We start from the raw sequence: 8,018 nt of genomic DNA, 5'->3' as shown, positions 1-8,018 counted from the left end.
ATAACCATCTAGCTGGGGTCACCTAGCCCCAGCCCTCTTTCCTGCCTATGCAGGGGGTCGGACTCGATGATCTATTGAGGTCCCTTCCGACCCTAGCATTTATGAATCCATGAATCTATGATGGGCCATTTAGCTTGGATGGATCCTTTTCTTACAAAACATTAATCAGTCTTCTGCCCATCCCTGTGAGGTAGGCAAATATTATTGAAGCAGTTTCACAGAGGGGGAAACCAAGGCAAAGAGACATAAGAATATGTGGCAGGGCTGAAAATAGAGTCCAGGGGGTCCTGTCCAAGGCAGAAGCCCAGGATATGGGACTTAACAGCAGAAGAAAGCATCAGAGAATGGGAAATCTGATTTTAAAAAGGATAATGATATCATAATAATGTGTGTGCTCTCGTTACAAAGGCAGAATGCCTATTAAAATCAGTGGGAAATTTTCCTGAGTAACAGATTGCTGAGTTTGGCCCCATTGTTGTTCTTGTGGTTTTAAATAAATCATAAGCTCTTTTTAAATCAACTTTCTCTCAAAAAATTTCTATCCCCAGCCCCTGCCCACTGCCTCCTCTCTTTAGCATCAGTGAATAGCTTCCAGGCTTTACTCCCTTCCCCCTTCCTCCAAACTGTTGTACATTATGAAGCCCCCAGCTCCATCAGCAGCACATTGTTCTCATTGACATTTATTATTTTGTGGTCTAGATTACTATGAACTTTGATCTCATGTTAGATTCTTTCTTCAGAGGTGGTGGGAGGGTGGGGGTGGAGAAGTCAATTGCTTTAGTTTGCTTCATCTTTGCAGAAAGGTCACAGTTTGAAGGGAAAGGATATGTCAAGGAGACACCAAAAAATGGAGTTGCCTGAGCAACTTGGAGATAAGCTGCCTCAGATCTGTAAAGAGCGATGTAAGGTAGAGGTATATAGAGCTAGGGACGGTACCAGATAATGTGGTTCAAGAATACAGGCCACAATTTCTGGGGCTAGTAAGGCCAGTAGAGGTTGTCACTGGCATGCATTGCAAATGGATCCACTAGTGTAGTTCTTGCAATGCAAAACTTCACATGGATGTCATTCATTCATTTTGTGCCCACCCTATCAACATGGTCAGACAAATGATGACTATTTATGGGCAGATACCCTCGCATGGTCAGTAATAGTGCTTAAATGGTTGTCTGTGCATGGGTCCTCCAACAGATGACAACGAAGCAGGTGAGGTATCATTTCTTCCCTGCAGACACAGTTGGTATCTTGGGCCTGGTCAAGATAACCTAATTTTTTTTGTGATTTACTTGGCAGCAGCCAACAGCAGTATGAAGGTAGTTCAGGCATTGCCAAATTGCCTCTGATTCTTCTGACCCTAGTGGGAGAATTTCTACCGCTTGCAGTCCCACATCAGCAGCTGCTGCTGTAGTCATGCATTTCATTGTTTGAACTGTAGAGTCTTCAGAGATGAGCTGTGATTGTCAGCGATGGTCCTACAACTCTAACATGATCTAAGTTGCCTGTCAACACATATACAAAGGAGAGTGGATACCTTGGATCTGTGGTCTTCTGCATCGATTCTACACAACCAGCCGTGCTTCCAATATCTGGAGCATGACAGCTGCCTGTAGAAAAAGGCTGTTGACAGTGGTCAGTTTGAGGCAGCCAGTGACATTTCTAGACCACTCATCAGCACGGGGTGGATCCTGTTTGCACATACAGACGTCTCCCACACTCAAAATGCTGCTGACTAGCAGAGAGTCATTGACCAGACTACAGATGAATTCACTCCCTATTTGGAGTTTGCTGGTTTCCAGATGATGTTAAATCGTGAGCTTACTTTGAACTTGCTTTCCTTGATATGTTTTGTATGTCAAGGACAGGCTGAGAGTTAAACTGAGTTTGAGCAGTGGGCCAGCCTTAGGCCATTCCATATGGTGCTGTATCTTTGCTTCACATCTCTCTCTCAGGTGAAAGGCACACACTTGAGTTTTCGGCAGGTTGGCTTGTAGTCATTTCTTCACGGTATAGAGTTGTTAAGGTCATTGTAACAAGACAGTCTCTTCCTTTAAGAGGGAACAGTCAGCCCTGTGAAGAAAACCGAGCGGAAGTTGTTTGAAGAATCAGGGAGTGTCCCACTGGGGCGTAAAACCCCAAGGGTGAGAGCAGAAGAGGAGGCAAGTTGTGGGCTGTGGGATGGGCCAGGCAACTGTGCTGAAGTCAGAACCAAAAGGTTTTCCTCCCCAGTGTCCAGGACAGGACAGCAGGATTTTGTTTTCTTTGTTTGAAAGACAGTGTTTTATTTGGGGGGGATTGACTGAGGAGCTCTTCAAGGAGCCAGTAACCCACTCACAGTCAGTGTCAGGATTGTTTCATGCACCAAATGTCCTTGTCTCAAACTGCCACACAGAGGTCTTCTGCATAAATGGATCTTCTGTTATCTGGGCAAACTGCTTAATCACTGGTGTACGTATATGTTAAAAATAAGGATGATGACACACTGCCTTGTGGGAGACGACTGAAGAGATCCAATGGAGAGGCACAAGGCCTTGAAGGAGATGGCTTTGGGATCCTCTCTGCTTGCAATGGCTCCTGAAGCCTTTCTTATGAAAGGGAGAAGACAAATAGCACCTCACCACCTGGAGAACGTTGATGGAGGGATGTCTGTGGTAGGGTCCTCCCACCAGCTTTCTCTCTCAGGTTCCTGCAGAACCAAATTCATCAGCAGAAGAGTGAGAATAACTCCAGTAATGCATGAAATGTTAATGGCCTCTTAAGATGCTCAGCGCCACTCAGCACTGATCTGATCTTCTGGATCTCGTTTATGTCAGTGCAGAAACAGAAGACCTGGGAGAAAGTCAAGAGTATTTTTATCATGATACTGAACAGCTCCTCAAACTTTGAGGACTGAGAACATTTAAGCCTGCTATGAAAGGTATCTTTCTGGAGGTCACTCAGCTCTCAGCCCTATGTCCCAGGCTGTGGTTGATCTTGATTGGTTTGTATTGTCTATTTTTACCGTTTTTATCCTGCCTTGGTGTTAGTCGCCCAAGATTAAAAAACAAACAACGACCCAACCTTTTGCTTTACACTGAAGTTATCGGGAGCTGAATGGGATAGTTCAATAGTGTAAGTAGGGGTAGCGAGTGGAGCACAAACCCTGGGCACCAATTTAGAGGGGTGCCACAATAGTGGCCCACAGGAAGCTTGCACCAGTGGCAGAAGGAGCCCACACCGTGGCAGCTGTGGTGTGTGTGTGTGGGGACCACGCAGTGACAGTGACAGTGGCAGCAGCAGCGGTGGGGGAGCAGTTTCCAGCACTTGGCAGCCAATGTCTTTTCCCCTCTTCAGCAACCCCCCCACCTTCTCCCTGCTTTCTGGTGTGTTCCCCCTTCCCCCCACTGTCCAGGGCATCAAAATTCCTAGTCATGCCTCTGGGATGCTGTCAAGGGTGGGAAAGGTGCCAAATCTAACTTACTTTCACTTCTTTTATCTCTTTCTGGGAGTCATATAATTCTTTTTCTCTCTTTTTCTTTTTCTATTTGTACTTTGGCACCAGTCGAAAAGATGCCAGTCAAACCCAAAGACAATGCCAGCAGCAAAGCCTCATGAACAACCCTACAATAACCAACTATTGTGAACAGCCTGTCAACACTGCAAAGCAACCCTAGAACAAAGCCACACGAGAAGGCCATCTCTAGGGACCAGGCTGCCAGGAGTTAACTCAAGGTGCTCTGAATGTTGTGGGTTTTGTTTGTCGACCTGATGATTTCCAGAAGAAAAGCAGTTCCTTTTAAAAGGCTTATTTTTGTAGACATTCTGGTTGGAAAGAGAACCACTGCTATGTATCACACAGATTCACTGGTTTCCTGGTTGCACTTCAACCAGTGAAACCAAATCATCGTTATGCAAAGTGTGTGTGTGTGTGTCTGTGTGGGGGGGGAGGAGGGGGGGCTGTATATGGATCAGCTTTTTTACATGAAACTTGGACAAATAAGGAGAGAGTACTTTGGATTTTGCTCAAAATTTCAACACTGAGTAAGGTGCTAACCAAGCTGACTGTTTTCTCTATTTATCACATTAGAAAGGGTGTATTATATGATTTTTTTTGAACCACAATGTATGTAAAACCCATTCCTTCTGCTTCTTGATGGTTACTCAGTTACATTACTCCATTAACATGCATAAATGTCCTGACAAAGGCAGAACTAAATGGGGCACGTTACTTTTACATGACATTTTTGCAATAGCATTCAGCAACACACAAGGGAACAGAGTCCCTCACCTGAGCAAGTTAGTTTAGGCTCTTGATCTAGCCAAGCACTTAAGCCCATGCTTACATCCCATTTAAGTCAATGAGACTAAGCTTTTACGAAGTCTCAGTGAAGGAGAACTTAATCATCAGCTTCAATTTAAGCATGTGCTGTGCTGAATAGGGATGTAAGCAAACAACATCTTTCTATTGTCCAGATTTCTATCAGTTATTCCATCAAAGTCCCACTTCGGTCAATGGGACTGCATTGATGAAAGTGAAAATAATTTAGCTTTCTTTACATATTGTTGCTAATGCTTTAATGTTCATCTGAGCACATTTTCAGTTACTTCTGTCTGGAAGGAGAATAGATCATGGCTAGCATAATATAATTCTAAAACCAGTGCTTTAATCTATGAAAACCCTTCAGCTGAAATTTCTTTCTGTATTTCATGACATACCCTCAATTTATTTCCTTGTTTTGACTTTGATGATCTTACCCTCTTCCTGCTTGGACTCTGCTAAATTCAGTGCTGTGCAGTTGAAGTATACAGCAAAGGAAGTAACCCTGACGTTATTGTTAACCTCTAACAGTATAAAAATAACCGTGGTGAAATATCGCTCGTGTCAGTAACACTTGTCCAAGTTTAGGTCACCCTAATTGCTGGGATAAGAAATGTAATGATAATAATAAAAAGAAATAAAAGGATGTTTTCCTGGACTTTGAACACTTCTGGCCTAAGGAAGGAATGTTCCATTTTTAACAGCAAAATTGTATATTTTTAAAAGTCTAAAGATACGCACGTTCAGCAAAGAATCAGAGATGCCCTGCAATTTTTTCCAAGTTCTTTTTTGACCTCCGTTATTTTTGTGGAGATATAATTTGGAACATAACCTAAGCCTCAAAAGTTGCTTATATTTTACAAACTTTGGAAATGACCTTGCTAAACAGCTTAAGGTGATGTATAACTAGATGAAGAAATCGATCAACTTCAGCTCCTATAGTAACAGTGAATTTATGCTCAGAACGATAGAGAATGTCAAATTGTTTGGGTCAAAACTAGTTCAGAAAGCCACAAAGCTACAAAAGGAAAAAGTAACAAGTTAGGGGCTTTGGATCGTAACAAAGGACATTGGACTGGTGCTCAGATAAATGAGACCTGTTTGTAAAGGCTCAATTTCAGCAGAGCACTTCAGCACATGCTTAACCTGAAATACATGCTGAAGCATTTTCACGGATTCAGGAATTATAAGGACAGAGGTGGCTGTTATGGTCATCTAGTATCTGTTGCTGACACAGAGCTTCCAGTGCAAGTCAACAAGTGATACATTTTATGGTGTCCGTTATCTATGGTATGTAGTGTCATACCACAGACGCTACAACCTGCGCAGGATGTCTACATTGTGTATTCTGCTCTTGAAAGGTGAAACTCACCCTTTGGCAGAGAGTGAGTGCAATACATACACACTGCTTAACATTTTCTCAGGTCTTCTCCTTAGGGCATGACTGGGACTGAAGTGGTTCCTCGGCTGGGTGCTGACCCTTTACAAAGCCACAAATGACTACAAGAATATTATCTAGGTCCTCTGCACTATGTTTTCATGTTTGGGTAAAGCACGTACCTTTTAGATTAAAACACCCAAAGCAATATGGGAAAGCATGTGACTCAAGCAGGAGATTAATAATTGCCAAGAGCACTATCTCTGGTGATTATCTCTGTACTGTGCAGTACATGATTCATTGCCAGCATTTACTTCCATCTCTCTCTTCCTAACCACCCCTTCCCTGCACACACGTGAGATAAAATGTGTTCTTGTAACGCCAAACTGGGCCTCTGGGACAGCTCCCAAAACCGTGGTAGTAAATTACCTTTTGTCTATGCAGATGGCCTTAAACTTCTTTGCATTTGTTTAAAATTAAAAATATATATTTTTTCCAAAGCATGAAATGAACTGCTTTCTGTCTGGAATGTGGTTCAGAGACAGAGGAGCAGCTTCATATGTGTACTTCTATTATTTCCTGTACTTATTCTGTCTCAGAAGCCAAGCTTGCCTGTGAATTTTCATTCAGGTCACATTGGCAGGGATCTTTTCTTACCTTCCTCCATAGTATGGGGTATGCTTTGCATGCTGGGACTATTTGGGCATATCTCACCTAATCAACTCTCTGCCATTGCAGGGGTCTTGGGTATTGCTGGCATTTTGTCCCTTCTCACACAGTTTAGTCCCCTGACAAGTGAAATGTTTAGGTCTAACTAAAATCTTTGGGTTTAAATAGAGATATTGGGGTGCAACTTCATGGCTTGTGATACTCAGGGCATCCCAGTAGATGAATTAATGATCCCTTCTGGCCTCAAACTCTGTAAAATTGAGGGGTAGGATTGCCTTGTGGTGTAGTGACAAACTTTTTTGAATTTTCTGGGACATTCTGAAATTTTGGGACTGTTTCCTGGTGTGCAAAAGGATCCTTGAAACGTCACTTGTATCACAAATTGGAAAAATTAGATCCAGATTGGTACTGGGCAGTGTCCTGCTGGGGCTTCTGAGAAGATGCAGCATGATGCTGCCTGGCAAGTAGGAAAACAGCTATACTGCTTAGCTCTGTCTTACAGCATAACTAACTTGTTTCAGCACAGTGCCATGTGAATACAGGCATGCTAATTAGTTCTGCTAACAGGTGGAATTAATTAGCCCACCCGCAGCACCGCATGACTGGCCATACTTCTTTCTACTCAGGAGGTCACTGTGGGCTACCTTGGAATAGGAAGCGGTGTAGCCACTTAAAGTATGGTGCCATGAGCAGGCTAATTAGCTAAGTATCTCAGCAGGGACTCTCTCTCATTTTCTTTGTGTGTATATCAGCAAGCACTTTAGGAGTCCAATCTCAGTTGGATTAAAAATGATTAGTAAATATTGAAACTGATTAAACTCTCCTTTTAGTGGGAATTTTGTAAACAAATTTGTTTCTTTGTTTTTAATTTTCTATGAGCAAAAGATTTGATTATATGATGAAACCACCTCCCACCAGTTTGAAAAAAACCCACAAACTTGTCTTGAATGTCTTCAGTTTTGAAAAAAGGCCCATGGACAGTGATTTAGTAGTGCTGGAGAAATATTGTACTTGTGTTGGTCCCGGAAATATGCAGACACAAGAATTTTTCTGGGCGATAGCTTTGATTGGACCAACTGCAGGGTTATGCAAGCTCCCAAATGCAGTGCATTCTTCTTTAGGGCAGTGTTTTTGTTTTGATGGGCCTATTTTCTTTTACTTGGTTTTTGGTTTTTAAATGTCCAATATTTAACAGCTTCTCTACAATATAAAACATAGCCTCCTTCTGCTACTAGAAATTAGCCCAGCTCCTAGTGATGCACTTCAATTTATGACCTTTAGGCTCAAAAAGGAGGTGTCTGAAAGCAACAGAGTTATTAATGCACCAGGGATTCTGTGTAGCATCATGCCACAATCTTTATGTATTGGTAATGTCTTGGGGTGTATGTGGAAAAAAGGCAGAAAGAGTGGCATATTCCTAAAGTGAAAAACAGGCATGATCATACCAAATGGGATGAAAAACTATAGCTGAAAAATCTGTATCGTAATTATATAGTGAGCGAACCCCCTATAATGGGGAAAAAGGTTGGAGTGAGAAAAAGCCTCTGGTACTTTGCCCTCCAATTCAGGCCAGGTATGGACATTAGGCCTATGCAAAGTGGCTAGTATTCACTTTGGATTCGGCCAATTCGGGGGACAGTGATTCAATTCAGTGACTCGAATCACTGTCCCGAATCG

The 8,018-nt window shown here is 42.6% G+C and overlaps 1 long non-coding RNA gene across 1 annotated transcript in view; it reads left to right on the top strand.

Annotated features, from left to right (window-relative positions):
• LOC112551789 overlaps positions 1 to 8,018 on the top strand; it is a 26,710-nt gene that overhangs the window by 1,187 nt on the left and 17,505 nt on the right. Inside the window, exon 2 of the long non-coding RNA XR_003096100.1 lies at positions 3,539 to 3,708. This is a non-coding gene — a long non-coding RNA (uncharacterized LOC112551789). The remainder of the gene's footprint in view (positions 1 to 3,538; positions 3,709 to 8,018) is intronic.

The sequence above is a fragment of the Alligator sinensis genome, unplaced genomic scaffold (genome assembly GCF_000455745.1).
Source record: "Alligator sinensis unplaced genomic scaffold, ASM45574v1 scaffold1371_1, whole genome shotgun sequence".
Taxonomy (NCBI): domain Eukaryota; kingdom Metazoa; phylum Chordata; order Crocodylia; family Alligatoridae; genus Alligator; species Alligator sinensis.
The sequence above is the reverse complement of the archived record's forward strand: the minus strand, read 5'-3'. Positions and strand labels throughout refer to the sequence as shown.